Source organism: Larimichthys crocea, chromosome XII, assembly GCF_000972845.2.
Source record: "Larimichthys crocea isolate SSNF chromosome XII, L_crocea_2.0, whole genome shotgun sequence".
In the NCBI taxonomy this organism is placed as follows: Eukaryota; Metazoa; Chordata; class Actinopteri; family Sciaenidae; genus Larimichthys; species Larimichthys crocea.
In genome coordinates this window covers 12,501,313-12,521,210 of record NC_040022.1, presented here as the reverse complement: position 1 = coordinate 12,521,210, position 19,898 = coordinate 12,501,313, and the positions used below count along the sequence as shown (strand labels likewise).

At 43.4% G+C, this 19,898-nt stretch overlaps 1 protein-coding gene across 17 annotated transcripts in view; it reads left to right on the top strand.

Moving 5' to 3' along the window:
* Positions 1–19,898, top strand: part of nfixb (nuclear factor I/Xb) — a 134,464-nt gene that overhangs the window by 68,768 nt on the left and 45,798 nt on the right. The gene's annotated exons all lie outside the window — the stretch shown is intronic.

The following is a 19,898-nucleotide window of genomic DNA, read 5'->3' as shown; positions in this document are numbered from 1 at the left end:
CCTGTTATCCTGCTGACAACTTAACATTTGAATGTTGTGTGCCGTACACACACACACGCCCTCCCCCTCTCTTCACATACACACCGTCCTCGCTGTATCTTTATTAAGTTACAAATGCCTCTTGAAAACACCCCCACCCCCCGCTCAGTTTCAAAGACACATGTGTCATTGTATACACACACATATCTCATGAATAGGCCATTGTGTTTTTTCTCAGGGTGTAACCCACAAGTGTTAACAGAATACATTCTGTTGCATTCTGTTTCCGTGTGCGAGTGTGCGCGTATGTGGGCACGTGTGCGGCTCCTCAGGAGGATGTTTTGTTCTCTTTCTCGCGAACACAGTCGAATCCGCCGTTCGCTCAGCGAGGTGTGAAATTGCACTGTCATCCGCTTCACCTGTCAGACAAGCGGAGGGGGTGGGGCCATGGCAAAGTGACTCAGATTCTTTGGAACATTCTTTCTCTGTGTTATTCTGTCACCCACCAATCTCTTTTTAACTCCTCTTCTGGAGATCTGTATCTGAGTTTTGCTCAGCAGCGTTCGGCATATCACCCACCACCGCCCCTCCCTCTCAGCCGAACATCTGTTTCTAGTAAGGGCCAGAGAGGGGATGTCGAACTCTTAAAATTAATTAGTGCATTACCAAATGCTTGAGTTAGAAGAGGCCTCGCTAGACCTCCGCTACTCACCCCCACTCCACAACTCCTAGCTCCTCCCTGCTCCACCACCAAGCCCACATCTCCCAGAGTCCCAGGGGGCCGGTTTATCACCCAGGACCAATTAGAGTAGGAAGTGAGGTCAGTGACCCTCTGTCAGGCCTCATCAGCTCCCGTGTCACCTGACAGGGGCCATGCCACCACGAGGAGGAATATACAGAGAGAGGCGGAGGGGTTGGGGAGTGGTAGTCAGTGAAGGAGGGTGCTGTGGGCTAAAACTGCACTACAACATTCTTTGTACCTGTTGAGGGAGGGGAATTTTCATCCATCCATTTCCACGAATTACTTAGTTCTCTTCCTTGTCCTGGCCAACAACGGCTTGATAAGGAAACGTCTTGTTTCCAGCCTGTTAAGAGAACAAACACAGATAATGTCGACACATGCAACGTCTGTCAGTCACCTGCCAGAACTTTCCCTCCAGAAAAAACAAACAAACAGACAGGCTAGTGGCTTTTAGGCACAGCATAAAAGGTCGCTAAGGCTGATGGATATGTCAAGTATTTGGTCAAAAAATATTAATACTCAATACTCAATACTTAATCATTTTAAAACTTAGTACTAATATTTATTTTCCCAACCTGATCAAAAGACATTCATCTCTGTGGCGTTAAATCTGGTTGACCATGTCACCAGCCACTGACACAACTGACACCTGTTAGCGTTAATGTGCTAATGATGCTAATTCAAATCTTTTTCTGTCTTCCTTTATGTTTCTGCTGCTGTCCTGCTGCTGTCTCAACAAAAGGTAAGATACTACAATATGTGTTTAAATGTGTTTCCATACTAATTTCACATGACCTCTCCCATTTATTCTTTATCTATTGTTCGCTTCTACGACAACCCCCCAAAAAAAAAATACCCTTCAGTCTTTCCTCTTAGCACTTCCTTCTGCAATTTTCCAATCACTTTTCAAGATCACCGTACTGAGCCAGGCACATTGGTCTGGGTACTGCTTCCAGTTCTGTTCAGTATCCAGAGGAATTCCGTTTATATTGGACAATTCTGCAGCACACAATTAACGTGCAATTTCGCAAAGTTCAGTGTCAATGCAGCGAGTTGTGGGTGCTGTGTTACATTAAACAAGGCTGAATATAAGGGTGTTGGGCTGGGGTGGTGTGGATGGGTGCGTAGCATAGCGTATCCAACCCTCATGCTGGAGACTGAGAGTTCTTGTCCTGTTGCAGACAACAACAATGAAAAACACAACTGTGATTTTATGTGTTTTAACCTGAAACATAGTGCTTTTGTTTTCCTGTAAATAAACACAATTATGTTCATATTCAATGTTGCAATACCCAATACTAAATCCTAGCTAGAACCCATGTTTGCTAGCTAGCAGTCTTCTTCACTGCCTCCATTGGCACATTACTACCTTTCTTTGTGTTGCGTTGTGATGCTGCCAACCATGAGCAGAGTACTGTAAAACTGCTTGCAGGAAAGTGGTTTAAATTGCCCGTGTACTTGCACGGGCATGCACGATACAAACAAAACGGGGGCCCGCTAGTAAAAACATTGCTGTGTAGCCTTAGCTGCCAGAAATTCCGCACGGCACCTTTAACCACAGCTTATTAGCCATGACCACGATGTTTCCCTTCCCTAACCTTAACCATTCTCTGCCAGGTGCAGATATTGTAGAAATGACTAATTCTCAAAACATTGACACTGATGGATGAAACTTCAACTCAATCTGAAGTTCTTGCATAGTCAGTAAAATTAAGCGACACGCTGTTAGACAAAGGCTTGAAATATGAATATAAAATGAATAAATAAGCTAATTGAGGTTGTTATATATTAGCCTAAAGTCTGTATTAGCTTAAAGTCCAAATTTCTTCAAAAAACACAAAATATGTTGGAAAATAGTTGCTGAAAACACGTGAAAAGACTTTGAATGATATATTACTGAAATGTGGAGTTAGAGGTTAAAACAGTTTTTCAGTCCAGGATTTTGTGGGCGGTCCTTAAAGGGTGGCTTGATGACACGCTGAGGCCACCCTGAGCATACCCCTGCACCCCTAGGAGAGAGATAGAGATGAATTCATCTCACTCAGAGTGTTTCAAAGTTAGCCATGTCATTTTCTGAACTCATCTGACACGTTTCAGTCGCTTCAAAATGGCTGCTCGACTGCTCCCACGAGTGGGTGTGGCTTTAGCATATTCGTAGGACACGCCCCCACAGTCCTGGAGCTGAGAATTCATTTTTACCTGATTTTAACACATCATTTCATAAACTTGTTGATATTTTTAATTTTTCAGATTTGGCTTGGTGGTTAATTACACTTTCTTCGCTGTTCTGAGAAACTCAGAACACATATTTATTTTGACTTTACACGGAAATCTTAAATCTAAGATATTGCTCTGTTACTGATAAGGAGAAGTTACAGTTGCAATGTCTTACACTTTTTTTTAAAGAGTTAAAGTTTCCAGGTTTTAATGAGATGTATTTAGTAATTAGAAGTGTATGCATGAGCTAACTTTTTCAATTCAGAATTGTTTCATAGAATTTTGGAAAGAAGCCCTCCTATTGTCCCATATTCTGTTAGAATGGATACAACACAGAAGAGTATTTGAGGCTCCCACTCCTCCTCTCCTTCTGTCAAGTCTCGACTACAACACCTTAATTTGTTCACAGACTACATTTTTGTCACTTTCTCCACCCCCCCTCCCTCACCTCCCAATCATCCATCTCTCCGCCTCCTCCTCTTCATCCTCCACCTTTCCCCTCACGTTCAAATTGTTTTTTTTCTCTCTACCAGCTCTATCTCCCATTACTCCAACTCCTCCTCCGTAACATTCGGCTTATCTCACCCCATCTCCCCTCTCAAGATCTCTGCTTCTTTTCTCCTCCCTCAGCTGCCTCCCTTTTCTACCCCTCCTCTTCCTCCCGGCCCAGTTCTGTTTGCGCCTGTTTACCTCCATCGCTCCACCAGATGGTTTGTGTTAAAATCTACGTTTGACAACTCGGCTGATTTTTTCTCTTTTTTTTCTTCGCTGATATTATTTTAACATCGGGGGGATTGCTCAGACTTGAAGGAACACAGAAGAAGGACAAGCGGGGGGTAAAAGGAAATTAAAATATGAAAAACCCTTATGTATTAAAAGCAATTATTCCGTCAAGCGAAGGGCAGCAGTCGTCACTGGGCCCTTTTTGGTTTGGTTCCCTGTGTTACTTTTTTTTTTTTTAAATAAATAAAGGCACCTATAATGTAATATTGATTTAAATCACATCTGTTAGGGTGATTTCATCCACCCCCTCTCCCTCTGCTCCATGTCTTTTGGAAGAGAGACAGGGCCCTGGCTGCCAGAAATAATAGCTTGTTTGCTGGTATTTACTTAAAATCTGTCAAAGGCAGAGAGAGAAAAGGAGTAAGTGCAAGAGTTAGAAAGAGAGACAGAGAGAAAGAGAGACCACTTGGCCCCTACACAGATCATTATCTGCCGGTTGTCTTCCTGCTGCTGACGCTGAAGTCTTTCCATGTATACTGTACATACTGGTCCCTGAGTCACCACAGAATACGATGCTTGACAGAGAGCATAAACCTAATTAGTTGTTCTCACAAGGATCTAGCCCTGATCCAGGACCGTCATACCCATTTCATATCACATTTGTGTACATGAGTGTCTGAAATACAAACTCACTGGGTGAATAAAGGAAAGGCAAAAAGAAATCAGGTCAGTGTAAAGTCATAAAAAAGGGATGACAATGTCTGATGAAAACCTTGAGATGAGGATGAAAGCACCAAAAGAGATAGTAAGGCGACCTTGAGGGGAGTTTATTGTGTCAAACAACAGATAATTTTTTGCACACATTTCCAATGAAGAAATGTCAATTTGAACCGAAGTGGGCTTTTTAGCAATGAGTAGTGTAATGTGTGTTATGAGTTCCTCTATTTAGTGAAGATATTATATATTCTATGAATTACACACCAAACGTGTAAAAACTGAAATAAAATGGTGGACAGTAAATATACCTTACTAGGTAGTCAATACAGAGTGATGGACACAACTCAGCCTCAGTGCTGCCATTGGTTACCAGAAGCTATACTGCAGCAAAATGATTATTTATAACAGCACTCTGCTTTATATGTAAATATTCAGGCCACATCTCCAGTCAGTAAGTGACTGACTTTAATAGAAGACACTGTATCTCATTTGTTTAATCTCTACACAAGCAGAAATGTCAAAATGTTAGTTATGTACTGTAGTGTACATTACGTACTTTTTCCTAACATCTTGTGGTGTAAAAAAAACAAACAGCTTATAACATTTCACAATTCTTCTTGTGTATGAAACGAACAAAGAAAATGCAATGTGTTCATTTTTAAATTTAAATACGCACTAGACATATTTCTGAACTTTGTACCTCTGTCCAAAGAAGGCTAACTTTTTCCAATCATTGCGTACAGACAGAGAGTGAAAGTCTCCAAAGAACTCAAGTCTAAAACTTTTAAAAGAAGAATTCCCTGTGAGTTTCTATTTTCAGAGTTTCATGAGATGGCTGTCCAGGTCCAAATGTCGATTGCATTGCCTGGCGCACACTCTCGTGTGTATTCTTTGTGTAGTCTCAGAGTGACCTGAGCGTAGAAAGTTGACCTCCTTAATGCAGAGTGTTTAATCTTGTGCCATAACTGTTTGATTTCAGTGTGCTGGCTGTCTCCTGCTCAGCATTAGACTGATTATAGTGAGGCCTCCGGTCTGCAGGCTGACTGAGCAGGGCTGCTTGACGCTGTGGCCTCTGCCAACGCACTGGTTCCCACTGTCTCCCTCCTCCCTCGTCTCCTCCCCTCGTTCTGCTGCCTTTTCCCTCCTTCGCTCGCTTCGTTCCCTCCCCAAAGAACCACAAACAATAAACCCTCTGTTACATTTAACCTCCTCACGTGTTTCCCTTTCTCCCTCAGTCCCTCCCTCCATCCCTCCCTGAGTTCTGTCTCTTACTCACTTGTTGCTTTTTCTCTCTCTCTCTCTCCCTCTCATAACATTATAGCTGTTTGGGTTCTGTCTTCAGGCCTGTTACTCATCTCTCTTGGGTGTTTTGGGACTTGTTTGTGGGCTTGGACCATACAGTAGAACAAAGACAACACACACACACTTTGGTCAGGCCACCGCTAACACTCCCACTCCAAGCCAATGACAGCGGTGATTAGCATCTCATAACAGCTTAGATTGTGTGGAAAGTGGGTGTGTTTGTGTTCATGTTAGTTGGTACAATACCCTGGCAGTGGCATTACCACTCATCATAGCTCCACAGCTGCAGCAGCAGCAGCAGTGGCACCGGGACAGAAAACAGATTTGGCCTAATCTTCCCCCTAATGAGATTGGTCCCTCATTCCTACGTCTTTATGGGAGCAACAAGCTGGCAGGCAAGCAGGCTGACACTCTAGCTCTTTATGGGGAGAACCACCACTAAGACAGAGTGTAGCTGATGGCTGGTAGTCAGTAAGTGAGACAAGTGGAGAGGCTGTAATGAAGGGAAGGAGGCTGGAGGTTTGTTAGACAAACAATGTGTTAAATGGGAAGGTAGGGCAGCAGTAGGTTAGTCCAGTGGGTGGATAGAGAGGCAGATGAGCCACTAACACACAGGATGTGGAAGCCACACAGCCTTTATCTGATGGCCTTCGTCGGTCAATTAGATTGGAGCGCAAAGCAAAGTACAGTTAATTCTCCACTGCTTTCTCAGACCACTAAATCAATTTTCCATTTGGCGAATTTCATTACACACTATGTCAGGATCCAAGGTTTAACGTCGCAGGCTGGTTTTCATAACAGCAAGTTGAGTACGTATAAGTGTTTTCTCTTGACTACATTACCCATGATGCACGCTGAGCAGATTAAAAACAAAGAAGGGGTCCTGTGGACTGACACAATCTGAAGTTAGCTCCGTTTGGCTCGTCTCAGGTGTGCCCCCTCTATACCTGTGCTAACACTGTTGATGTGTGGGGCCATCTGCTGGTCTTTGGCTGAGCCTGACACACACATTCTATGTATATTTACTGAGTCTTACCCTCACCCTGCTTCAGCCCCAGAAACTCACTGAGTTGTTGAAGAAGAACATTTAAACATTTTTAGGCCTGGGCTGCAGACCCGATCACGCTATCCTCACCGGACTCTGCTTTTACTGTATTTATCTTAGTTGCCATCCCTCGTTCTGTTTTTCTTTCTCTTGCCTCTTGCTTTTGCTCTTTCTGTAACAGGAACACACACAAAACACACACACACACACACACACACACACACACAGCAGTCATAATAGCAGGGTTAGAGTGCAGGGCCGACCACTGGACAGTGTTTGTACAGAATGCTAGCATATGTCAAACCTGGCTTATTGAACTTAGACCGCAGGCCTGAAACAGCCCACTGCTCGACTCAGAGCAGCACAGAATTGCTCTGGACCCACAGGAGAAACACACACACACACTCACACACTTATGCATGCACAGACATATACAGTATATAAATGCATGCATACATATGCAAAGACACACACACGCACGCACGCACACTGGGGTTACTGGGTACGTTCTCCAAAAAAAGAAAAAGAATGACCTCACTTGAGCTACAGGCAGAATGAAAAGCAGACAGACAGAGAGGAGGTGTGTGTGTGTGTTGGGGGGGGGGCGGTGGTAGAGAAAAGACAAAATGTCACACGAGAGAGTTTGTGCAACGCATATTAATTTTCACGTAAGCTGATAGGCCCGCTGATGATCAGCTTTCATCTTGTGTACACTAATGACCTTAGAGAACGTACTTAACACATGTTGTTACACATGATTACACAGGCCAGGAGACATGCCTTTTTGTGCTCGTGTGTTCCACACAGATGAGAGTGTGTGCACGGGTCCATTTTTATTCAAGACCTGCCGCTTGAGATGTGTGTTTAAGCAGTAGTGCATTAATAATAAGTATATTCGTATGGTAGGGATTAATTAGAAATGTAGTAAGTCAGTTTAGTTTCTAAACTTAGTAATATTCTATTACTTCAGCTTGTTCAGAGTAAGTTTGATGGAAGGTTGATGCCAGTTTCATTCACTGGACTGGGTGGTCTGGTACATGTCGACATGGTGCATAACCTTCCAGTTCTTTCAAACTTATCTTATTTACATGCCTTGCTAACATTGGCCACTACTAAACCTACATGTAACAATAATTATTAGGCGTCGCCTGTTTTTATCCAGATTCAAGAAGTGCTTTAACACCTTAGCTACAGGTACAAGGAAGAGTGCTGCTAAAGTCACTGAGGCTAACGTTAAGCTAGCTTTTGACGTTCAGTAAATACCTCCACATCGTAAGCTAGCTGCATTTTAACCACAATGTCTTGTTTTCAGTTTTTCACGTAAATTTCAGTATATGTGACGTGTTGATATGGAGGGTTTGTACTTCACTGGTTTAGCATGTCACTCCTATAACACTTTTATGAAGAAACTTTTAAAGTGTCAGTGTGTAAGATTTGGAGCCTTTATTTTTAGAATAAGGCAGACATGGAATATAATATTCATAACTATGTTTCATGCATGTATAATCACCTGAAAATAAGAATCTTTTTGTTTTTGTTACTTAAAAATTCTCCTTTTATATCTACAGTGGGAGCGGGTCCTCTTTCATGGAGGCCGCCATGTTGAAACACTGTGTTTCTACAGTAGCCCAGAACAGACAAACTAAACACTGACTCTAGACAGGGTCTTTAAAGTGTTGTTTCTCTTTACACTAGGAAGGTGAGGGTGATGTGAGGAGACTGCAATGCAGCGACTGCACAAAATCATTACAGAAGTATTTTTTTTATTTCATACATCTTCCTTGTCAAATCTTTGTGTCTACATTACCCACAATGCACGTCAGTCACTGACAGTTTGGTCAGGTATTCAGGCGTCTTATGCTAGGAGCGGCTACGTAGCCTTGAGCTGCTAGCCTCAAGCGGAGATAAAGAGCGGACACAACGCTGTCAAACTTTAGTGTATGTAATAACTTAGTGAGTAATGTGTTGTGAGTTTTGGTTACATTTGTCAAGTAAGCAACAGTACTCGGGGATGGCTTTCTCAGTGATCTAATGTAGCCTCAGGCCTCGGTCCAGGCTCTGTCAGGAATCGTGCACATAAAGCACATTTTTAACTGCATCATAAATATATTTGGTCCAGTGGTGTTTTAATCACACCAACAAGACAACGGCAAGAGGACATCCTCCCTCTTGTTCCTCCTTAGCTAAAATTTATGAATGGACAGCATCACGTTATCCATTGAGGGAGGATGATGCCCAGATGATCTCGTCTTGTTAAGGCGCTTCGGGGACACCTCATCCAGCACTATATAGTGTCTATAAGACCTGTATATGATCCTTAAGGGATAGTTTCAGCCCCACTGTGGGTGAAATTAGCCCCAGATAATCATCTCCTTCTGGGCCACAGTCACTCTCAGCGCCAGGCATGTTTTACACCCCATTTACCAAGAAGAGGGAACGACTTGCCTCAATGACCCCTTTTTGCTCTGAATCTATATAGCTGGTGGAGCCTTTCCTCTGCAGTTTCTCAAATTAACACCTAAAATTAAGCATACGTAAATCAGCCCATGAGCATAGAACGAAGCAGTGTCGACTGGAGAGGACTCAGCTGGAGTTGACCGGTAATGTCTTTTCCGATTAGCAGCGGGCTTACAGTAAACGTAAGGCAAAACACAGACTGGAAAAAGAGCGGCGTCCTTTTTTGGGAAGCGTCTATGGAGGATGATAGATCGCAAGGGCCCTTCTACTCTGCTTTCTCTACTCCGTCTGGTTCCCTTTCTCCTCAATCTATCTCCACCCCCCCACCCCCCTCCGCTCCAGTCTCCCACATTCCCCTGCTCCTCTCTACCCATCGTCATTGTGTCTTAAATCTCTCTTTCCGCCTGATTTTGTCTGAAAGGTGATAGAGGAGGTTCTCGCTATAGATGAAAAGAGGCTCTCTATAGATGAAAGGAGCTGTGTAGAATCAACACATTAGACAACCTTTGCTGCTACACTCCCCCTCCCCAGAATGATGCAACACACTCTCTGTCACATACACACACACACATACATATGTACCATAAAGAGAGAGACAGAGCACTACGCATTAAGATATCTTGCCCGTGGGAGGAGAGATACGCCAACAAGTGAGAAGATGAATAGTGTTAATGCCTGTTAAACCACATATGTTAGAATCTGATGGGAATAAGCCTGGTTCTTTTCTCCCTCGAAGCCTAATATGAAATATACCTTCCCTTACATTCAGCCGAGATGTGTGTTTCTAAGTGTGATTTGTGTCCAAGTGTGTGTTCCCGCGGCCACGCACACACAGCCAGTGTTGTGATGATAACAGAACGATCTGCACAAACAGAGTGCGACTCCATGTTAACCACAAGAGCAATGAGCATGCATACCATACATGCATGCATGCAAACACACACACACACACACAAAACTCGCTGTGGTGTCCTGAGCCTGTGTGGCCCAGCGCTGGGATGTGGAGTGAAGCAGGAAATGTGTGAGCCATGAAGGCATGTGTTTATGCTGGCTGCAGTCGCCCACCACCAGCCAGAGGGAAAACAGACACCAGCACCGCTCCGTTTGCGCTCCATCTCTCTCTCCTTCTCCTCCAAAGCTTCTTCAGCGTGATCTTTTCTCACCTCCGCTTCTCCAATATTTCATTTCTCTTCTTTATTTCACTCTTTTCTTTCTCTGTCCCCCGCTCTCGTTGATTGTCTCCATTATTCACTGCTGAAAATTGAGCCGTGACTCGCAAAACAACAAGCTTAACTCTTTGTGTATGCGAAAACATAATTCCCCGAGTCACACAAAGGCGTTTTTTTAATTTACAGTTTAAAGACGGACATTAGCTGCAAGAAAAGGTCGGCTCCAGAACCCAAATTTCAAAAAATAAAAGTGTGCTCTGCACAGCAGCAGACGTAAGCCCAGTGGGGATTCTCTATTGGCTAATAAAGATAAGATGTTTAGATAATGACACTTATAAATAAAAGAATGAATACACATTTAAAGACAAATAGTGCAACGCTGAGGCAGTGTTAATAAAACGAAAATTTAATAACCCCAAATAAATAAAGGCAGACTCGCAGAACTTGGCTATATTACTCCCTGTGGCTGGCCTGAGCCCTGAATCAACAGTTCGCTCTCATCAAGGCAATTTTTCCTCAAGGTTTGGACAATGCAGCTTTTGGACAATAAAAAGTCCCGTCACACAGTTGAATGGCTTTCAGTATTTCTCTGTTTGTTAGACAGCTACATTAACTTAATCACTGCCTGATGTTTCTTATACTCTGTGTGTGTGTGTGTGTGTGTGTGTGTGTGTGTGTGTGTGCGTGCAGTGCAGCGACCCGGCAGCAATGTTAGATTGGAATCTGTTCTCTGGTAAGGATAGGTGTCAGAGCATGGTGGAGCAGGCTGGTTAATGGAAACAACAGAGCCCTGTGCACAGAGCGCTCGTCACGTACGGGGCGGTTTAAGAAAACGCAAAAACACTTCAGAGTTTAAATATGATTTAAGAAAAATAACGTATATGAATACAGAAAAAGTATTTACAGGGAGGTTATTTTAGGATACGCTCTCGGAGAGTGTTGCATCAACTTTGCCACGTCACGTCTGATCCACTGCTCTGCCTTCAGAGATGTTTTCTAGCATCTAACTTCCAGTCAGACATTCACTCTTTATTTGTGTCACAGTACTCTGATGACACGACGTTGGCAGCTGTACTTAATATTTTCAAATTGTTTGGGGTCCATGATACGACTGATGACACTGCCAAGTATTGTTGTGGGCATTTGTAAAGCCTTTAATAAAGGCTGTACAGAGAGCTGACAGGAAGCGAGGGAGCCTGGGACACTGCGGTACGTGGTCTGCGTCTTAATCCCCAGGTCACGGGGCCACGTCATTGTAACGTGGTTACGCCAACACTCCAATTTTCCCAACTTTTTAGCTGCAATCTGAAAACCTCTACAGCATTTGCGCCCCTCTGTCCTGCTGTTACGACACACACGTCTGAGCTAATCAGGGTCCCTCGACTCGCCCGTCGACACGCCTCTTCTGTCGCGCCGCAGCGCTTCAGCCAGCAAAGGTCGAGGGCTTATGGGAAATGCATGATTGTCTAAGACTCCTAAAAAACAATAAACAATGATTACCACCCTTATCTAAACATATAAAGTGAACCACGGGACATGCTGTTGAGAAAGGCTCTGTTCCAAGGCTGGATTTACTTTATTACAATTGAGGGATTTTGAACGAAGCTTCCCTTTCCTCTGGAACAGAACCTGGAAGTTCCAGTTTCACTTCTCTGTATGGCAGCTTGAGAGCCATTGATCATGCTAATGAAATGAGATTTGAATGAAGTGTGTGAGCAGAGTGATGTTATGGGCGATAATAGGAATATTAATGAGTTCTGGAGGGGCAGGAGTTGAACTTGTAGACTTTCTGCTCTTCTGTCTCTGTCTCTTATACCTCTCCCTCTCAGGCACACATCACTCTTTGTTAAAAAACACTTTTTGAGCTGAGAGGACGTAAGAATGGCACACTCAAAAGAAGGAAAGAGTGAGAGATGGGGGAATTAGGCAGCAATGAGGTTATTATATTTTTATTCCCACTTTTTAATGAAAGGAGCGTGTAAGCTTCTGGCAGTACAAAGCACTGTGAATATGTTGGGGGACAGGAAAGGGGGGTATTAAAGATTTGTTACAAGCGTAAGACGCTAATGGAGAAGTTTGATGGTCTCCTTAGGAGAGAGAAGGGCTGTCGACATGCTGCACAATTACTCCTCAGCGAATCCCAAAAGTCTCTTTCAGTCTGAACAATCTGCCAATTTGGATCAAACGGCGCCTCTGTTTTTTGTCTCCTTTGAGTGTTAGAAAATGTGCTCTTAAAGATGTACAGCACATTCAAACAAAGCCAGCCTCTAATCCTGCTCCTACCTGCTCTACCTCTCTGCGCCCGCCTCCCTCCCTCTCTGTCTGATATCATCATTCGTGGCAAGCTACTGAGAGTGATGGAAAATTGGTCAATAGAGACAGAGATACGGGATCAACGGAAGTTGTGCAGGTCAGCTCAGGAGTCCAACCATGGTCAATGTCAGTGTGGATCTGTGAGGTTAAGTCCCAGTGAGCGTGTGGATCCCGGTGATTGAGTGATTGAGCGCTTAGTGTTTGAGCCTGTGGACAGCCCAAACAAGTTAATCCCCACCCCCATCACTAACACCCTCCACCACCACCAACCATCCCTTCACTAACTCCAGATCTACATCAGAGGGAGAGGAATGGAGGCAAATTTAGAGGACAGGGTTTTAGCAGGGCTGGTCAAAAAAAAGAAAAAAGCTCCTTAATGATTTAATCAGCGGAGATATTCATTTGCTGTAATACGATGGTGCACTCTGTACAGAGCTCCAGCAAGGCCGGACTGATGTGAAGGCAGAGAATTTGTGATTATGGAGCTGGATTAAAAAGGCCGATGTTGTGCTTTTTTGATTGGGGAAAGAATCTGTGCCGGAGGTCAGGCTAGCTTGTCGGGAATTGGATGATTCGTCATTGAAAGAAGTGATCCACTTAATGTCGCAGGCACGCAACCTAAAATCTCACCACTGCTTTTTCACACAATCCAGATTTTGCCCTGGATATCAAATATTAATATAAATTTTTTGTCCCCTAGCACTTAAATCAAGAATGTTAGTAGGTTAGTCCCACATTCGGAACCAATACCAACTGGATCAAAAACTGTCCACAATCCAAAGGTATCCAGCTTTTTTTAAAACTTATTCTCTAACCAGATATTCAGTATTTTGGGCAAACAGGCAAAAGTTTTGTACATTGGTACCCAGATCTTCCTGTAGCCCTCAGCAGCTCCCTCGGTGCAGGAAGGCAAGTGTGGCTTATTGTCCCTTGGCTTATCACACATGCACGGTCATGAATGGATCATATAGGTGGCGAATAATCCATTTAAGTCTCTGTGTCCTCTCCACAGAATAGTGTGTAGGTAGTCTTTATACTTGGATAAGCAAGCTTATCTCTTCTGTTTCAGCTGTAAAGCCATAGGTCTAGGTGCTCATGCCTGGGAGGCCCTCGCAGTCTGACCCCAGAGGAAGACAAGGGGGGGGGCGTCTGTTACACTAGTACAAACCGTTAAAGCACACTGAACTGTGATTTATTTAACGGGAACTAACATTAACTGTCTAAAAAAACCAAAAAATCCAATCCAGAATACCACTACAGAGCAGACAGTTGAGCAGACTGTAAAGAGAGGCACACGAAGAGATTATGGCAGATCAGCATGGGGCTGAGCCCAAGAAGCTACAGGCGTGTCCTTGGGTTCACATTTTACATTCACCTAACAAACTCCTAATTTAGTGTGTTTAGAATCAATATGTATAATTCAATTTGACTTTGTAGCAGTGTAATGAAGCCTCTGAAAGTTGCACTTAGACCATCTTTTTAAAAGATAAAATGTTAAGAACATTTCATCGATCCAAGATTTTATGGACCTTTTTTTGGCAGCTGCTCAGAAATGTGCTCGGGGAATTTGTCCGATAAAAGTTTCACAATTTGTTACAAAAACACAGACCGGCTCAAACGCGATACACTGTCATTTAAAGCTCAGTTTGGCTCGATATCTGGAGGCACAGGAGCACAGGGAGATGGAGAGAGAGGAAAACCAATTGGGCTCGGTCAAGACCAGAAGACCAAGGGCAGAGACCGTGACAAGTCCAAGTCAAAGCACCCGAGTCTGAGACATCAGAGATAATAAAAGATGTCTCGAGACAAGACTTCAGAGAGAGACTGGACCTGAGCACTATAGCTCTGGCTCAGTGCCTATGCGGATGTCGAATGCGGCTAGGTGACCAGTCCAGACTACTGGCTGTTGTAAGCAGCACATTAAGGAAGTTTAAAGTAGAGCCCATGTGGAAAATCTCATAGGCGGTGATCGTGAAATTGCCACCTGTGTTTCTTTACTGACGTTGATCTTGGCTTTTCTGCCTTCATTTAGAATAGTGCTGACTCTACATTTTGATTGGAATAATCAGGTCCTTCCCTCGAGAGCAAGGTTGTTTTGCACTCTTGTTCAGTGTTAGTATTCCCATTCTGTGGTTCCTCTTTGACTTGGGTTTTGCTAAATGAAGGAGACCGAATTCGAAAAGAACTTTGCCAACATGCTTCCTCCAGGTTAAAGGATGAGGAAGAGGTGAAAGAGGAGAAGGGGAAAAAAGTAGAGAAAAAGAGGAGGAGAAGAAAGATGAGGGGGAGAAGTGAAATGGAAAGATCCAACTTCTCAGATCGCACCAATTACAGGAACATTCGGGAGCCAGTTTCTGCAGAAAGCATTAGCAGACGTTTCCCAATCTCTTCCCCTCTCTTTCCCTCGCTCACTGTGTCTTTTGCTCTCCGTCTCTCCTCTCTCGTTTTTTTTTTTTTTTTCCATTTTACCTTACGATCCCAGTGGGGTTAGTATTGGTGAGGTACTTCCTGCAGTAAGTTTTCCTTCAGTGTGCTATTGCTCTCTCTTACAACACCCGGGGAGCCGTGAAGCAGCTCTGGAGCATTCGAGGACTCAGTGCAGACTATGTGTGGAGCAGTGAGCTGGAATGTAATCTGTTTTCTCGTAACTAAACCAAACCAACAATTGAGCTAAGCCCCGCCCACCTCTATTACCATTGTTCTCATTTAGCTAATTATTAAGCTATCTAAGCTAACGATAAATCTACGAGTTGCTTGAAAGTGCTGTCTCTGGCCGACTGTTCCAGCATCCTCACCAGTTGATGACCCATGTCGAAGAAGTGCAATGCCAACAAAGAAAAATTATTGTTTATATATTGCAGCGCCCAAAAATTTTAAATAAGTTGCTTATGCTCATGCTTAGGTTGCACAATTGTTTGCACTCGTAACAGTATGTTTTCACCTTGAGCACTGCAAAAGAATGAAGACTTACAGATGTGTTCGACAAACATTTCACTATCTCAAGTAGAGTTGACTGGGCTTCTTGGAGTGTAAACTTCCAAAAAAGAGCAGAACAGAGCGGCTAAGATTACCCTAAAGTCTGATAATGTCCAACTTAATATACAAAGTATCTCTCTTACTACAGCCCTACACACACACACACACACACACACACACACACACACACCACTTCACAGGAATCCAGATGGCCTGGATATTCAGTTTTTTGCACATTTTTAGTGTTACACCTGTTTATCTTTGTAACAGTAATTTTATATTCAGGGGAACATTCAGAAAATATAATTCAGCAAGTATGTGTATGCTTTGTTGTACACTTGTAAATTCTGTACATTTGGGACTAGGAAACTCTCCTGGCTCCAATGAATGGATCTTTGGTTTGTTTGGCTCTTCTGTCTGCTCTCTCATGGGATAAATTCTTTCAGCCAAATTCATCTTCCCCACTGAGATTTCGCTTAACTCGGACGCATTTGGAAAAGAAAAACACATTTTGCACAAACGCCAGCGATCGCTTGTAACGTGAAATTCCATCTCGAGAATATATTGTATTACATCCAGTTCCTAAATCCCACATCACAGCCGCTGCTTTTGCAGATCGTTCCAAAAGTTCTCGAGATCTTTTGACTTGAGGGTTGATGGCTGCCCCAGATGTACGGCTGTGTCTCCACGGCTCATAAAAACCCCAACGGGATGAGAGGAAGGAGAGAAGAGATGACAGAAAGAGCCCAGAGCACAGTGGGACTCTCTGATCACCATTACTGTGCCTTGAAGACTGCACCAGACCCTCTGTGGGACCAATAGAAAGCAGGAGGAGGATGCTGTTAGGACAGAGATGACTGACATGTTAGTGTTATCTCTCTACTGGTGACCCGACCATGCTGGCTCAGCATGTTTGCACATCTGGGAATGTCATATCTGTGCAGGAGACAGAGGTGGTGATTAACTCTAATGACTTAAGTTTTCACTTGTGCTGTGTGGTAACACAAGACAGGAGGCATTAGTGGAAGCATTTGAGCTAAAAAGGCTCACATGAGCAAATCTTTGAGTTGGTGGGGATGAGAAAAACTTGTCCTCTGCTCATGATCTCTGTGGTGTTCGATACCCAGCCAGGGGACCTCTCCAGCAGGCACAGGGCTTCCTGCACCAAAAAAAGATCTTGCAATAGACAGGAGCTCTAGTGTTAACAAGAAGAGCAAGGGAGCCACAGATCTTTCTGCTCCTCTCTTTGTCTGCGTTTTTTCAATCCAGCATTTTTGTGTAGGTGTGGTGAACAGCCCACATCTGCAGTTTCTTTTTTTTTTTTTTTTTTCGGGCAGCGGAATTTGAAACTAAAGCAAAATATACAGGTCCTTTCATCAAGCCCTGCCACGGTGTGGAGAGAGAAGAGGAAAAGAGGCAGAGACAGCGAGATGACCATTAGTCTGTTCTTCTCCACTCTAATTTCACTGGAAGATAAGTGAAATCACATGTTGGCAGCAGTTCTAGGGGAAAAGACGAAGCAGAAGACGAAGAAGAAAAAGAAAGGCGAGTTTTGGGATGATGCACAAGATGAGGAGGAACAAAGAAGGGCAGATAGGGCTGATAAAAATGAATTTGGTTAGAATAATAATAGTCACACAGAGAGACATTAAAGTCAAATTTGGAACTTGAGGTCTCCCTGGGATTCATAAGAAGCTGTGTTTGAATCCACAGTAATTTAAAGGGCAGGACATTGAGTTGATGTGGACAGATAAACAGAAAATAACGCCTGATGCCTAAAACTGTGCGGCTTCCATTTTTAAGCAATTAGCTTATAGATATGGAGCGACACTAGCATTGTCCTGTCCTGTTTCACCCTCCCTTGAGCTCTGTTTCTGTTCTCTACAAACTACTGAGAGAAATATCTATGGGGCATCCGACAAATTTGGTTTTAGAGATTTGGGTTTGGGTCAAGTTTGAACTCTTTTCATTTACTACTACTATTATTTTCCATGTCTACAACTACACCACTGTGAATGCTTTCAATGGCAGATTGTCTGTTCGCCAGTATCCCCATTTGTATGATTCATCGTACTGAGACTACGAAGATGTGTAAAAGAGGAATCTAGTTGGAGGCTGTGATGGCAGGCTTTTTGCCCCACCTTTGAGTGTGGTGGTTTGGAACAGGTATTGACACTCTTGCCTTTAGTGTAGTGTATTTTGAGACTGAAGTCTTTACCAAAGGTTGAGAGAGATTTACTCCCTTGGAATTTTCTCAGGCAGTTCAGGAGCCTTCATAGGAACTTTCATAACTTCTCCCACTGCAGTCCTCCCACTGTCAGTTCGTACTGTGCCATCTGACACAAACCTCCATTGATCCTCTGACTGCACTGCAGCAAGACAACCCAGCAGCTCATTTTACCTGACATCCCCAACCATTACACAGCAAGTGCCACATTACAGTCTCTCCTCTTTTCACAGTCCCTTTTGTTGACTGGCCTTCTCTTGGATGGCAGCCAATGACAGTGGCAGTGTGAATGATGTACATGAGTGCCATTTAGCCACCCCTTCTTCAACCTTCTTCTTCTTCTTCTACACTCACTCTCTCTATCCTTTCTTGAGTTTGCACTGCCGACAGCCCTCTAATCCAGAGTGAGGTATAATCCAGTCCCTGGTGCCAGTGGTAATGCAGGCTTGATTTCATTATGATGTTTAATGGGCATAGCAGCAGACTCGGTTACATGGCTGTAAGATTGTCCCGCTTTGGGGGTGATTCCCAGAGGCATTCGCATTCTCAAATAGTTACTTTCCTTTTTTCTCTTAAGTATATTCTACTTGCTCTCTGAGGACTTGAACTAAGCCCTTACAATGCATTTTAAAGGAAGGGGAATGGCAATGTTGGCCTATCTGTCAGTCCACTTCTTTGGTGCAATATCACAACAACTATCTGATGGATTGTCCTAAAATTCTATACTACGGTCATCAGGTAAAGAATCCTACTGGTGACACTGGTGATTCCCAGATTTTTCCTGTAGTGCCACCAGCAGGTTGTCATTGTAATGAAATGTCTCGACAGTCATTGGATGGATTGCCATGAAATCTAATGCAGACATTCACGGTTCCCAGTAGACAAATCCAAATGATTTTCAGAGATCCCTTAACTTTTCACCAAATGCCACCATGAGGTTAACATTTGTGGTTTTGAGTGAAATGTCTCAACTACTAATGGATGGACCAACTCTCCATGAGGTTTCTTACAGAAAGCCACGTTCCTTTCATAATGAATTGTCATCGCTTCTGTGATCCCTGCACTTTTCATTTTTGCACGGCCTACAGGTCAATTTTTGGTCCATCACTTTGTTTTCTGAGACTACCTCCAGTCTCAGCTGTACTTTGTGTTACGTCCTAATATGCAAATATTTAGCAAGCAAGCATGCTAAACTAAAACGGTAAACACGGCATACCAGCTTAGTATCCGCATGTTAGCATTGTCATTTTAGTGAAATGTCTAGACAACCATTGGATGGATTTCCATGAAATCTAATGCAGACATTCACGGTTCCCAGTAGACGAATCCTAATGATTTTCAGAGATCCCTTACCATGTTAACCATGAGGTTAACATTTGTGGTTTTGAGTGAAATGTCCCAGCTACTATTGGACGGACCAAATCCGACCAAATGACTTCCCATCAGTCTCAACTGTACTTTGTGTTTAGTGCTAATTAACAAATGTTTAGCAAGCGAGCACGCTAAACTAAGATGGTGAACACAGCAAACGTTATACTAGCTTAGTATCCACATGTTAGCATTGTCATTGTGCTTAACTGACATGCTAAGATTAGCATTTAGCTCAAAGCACAGCTGTACATAAATACTGTCATCAGAAGCTTTTATTTTTGCTTTGGCAGATTGAATGAAGATGTTTAACGTTTGGTTGTGTCATAGTCATATGCCTCTGACCCTGTTCGCCTCCAGGCTTCCACGCTGTAAAAAGCTCCCATTGAACACAAACTCCTCGTGTGAGTGACTCGAAAGCTTGTTTACATCTTCAGTCCATGCATTGCATCATGCGTCGTGATCATAATGTTAACTGCCTTATCCACCTCCAAACACATTTTAGATTTGAACACACACACACACACACACACAGCACATGCTATGTACGCACATGATAAAATAGCGGAGTTGAAAGTGACATGGTAACTCTTCTTTTAATGGCGGTGCTTTATAATGTCTTCTCAGGCTTGCGTTTGTGTTTACATGTGTAGGCCTGTTTCT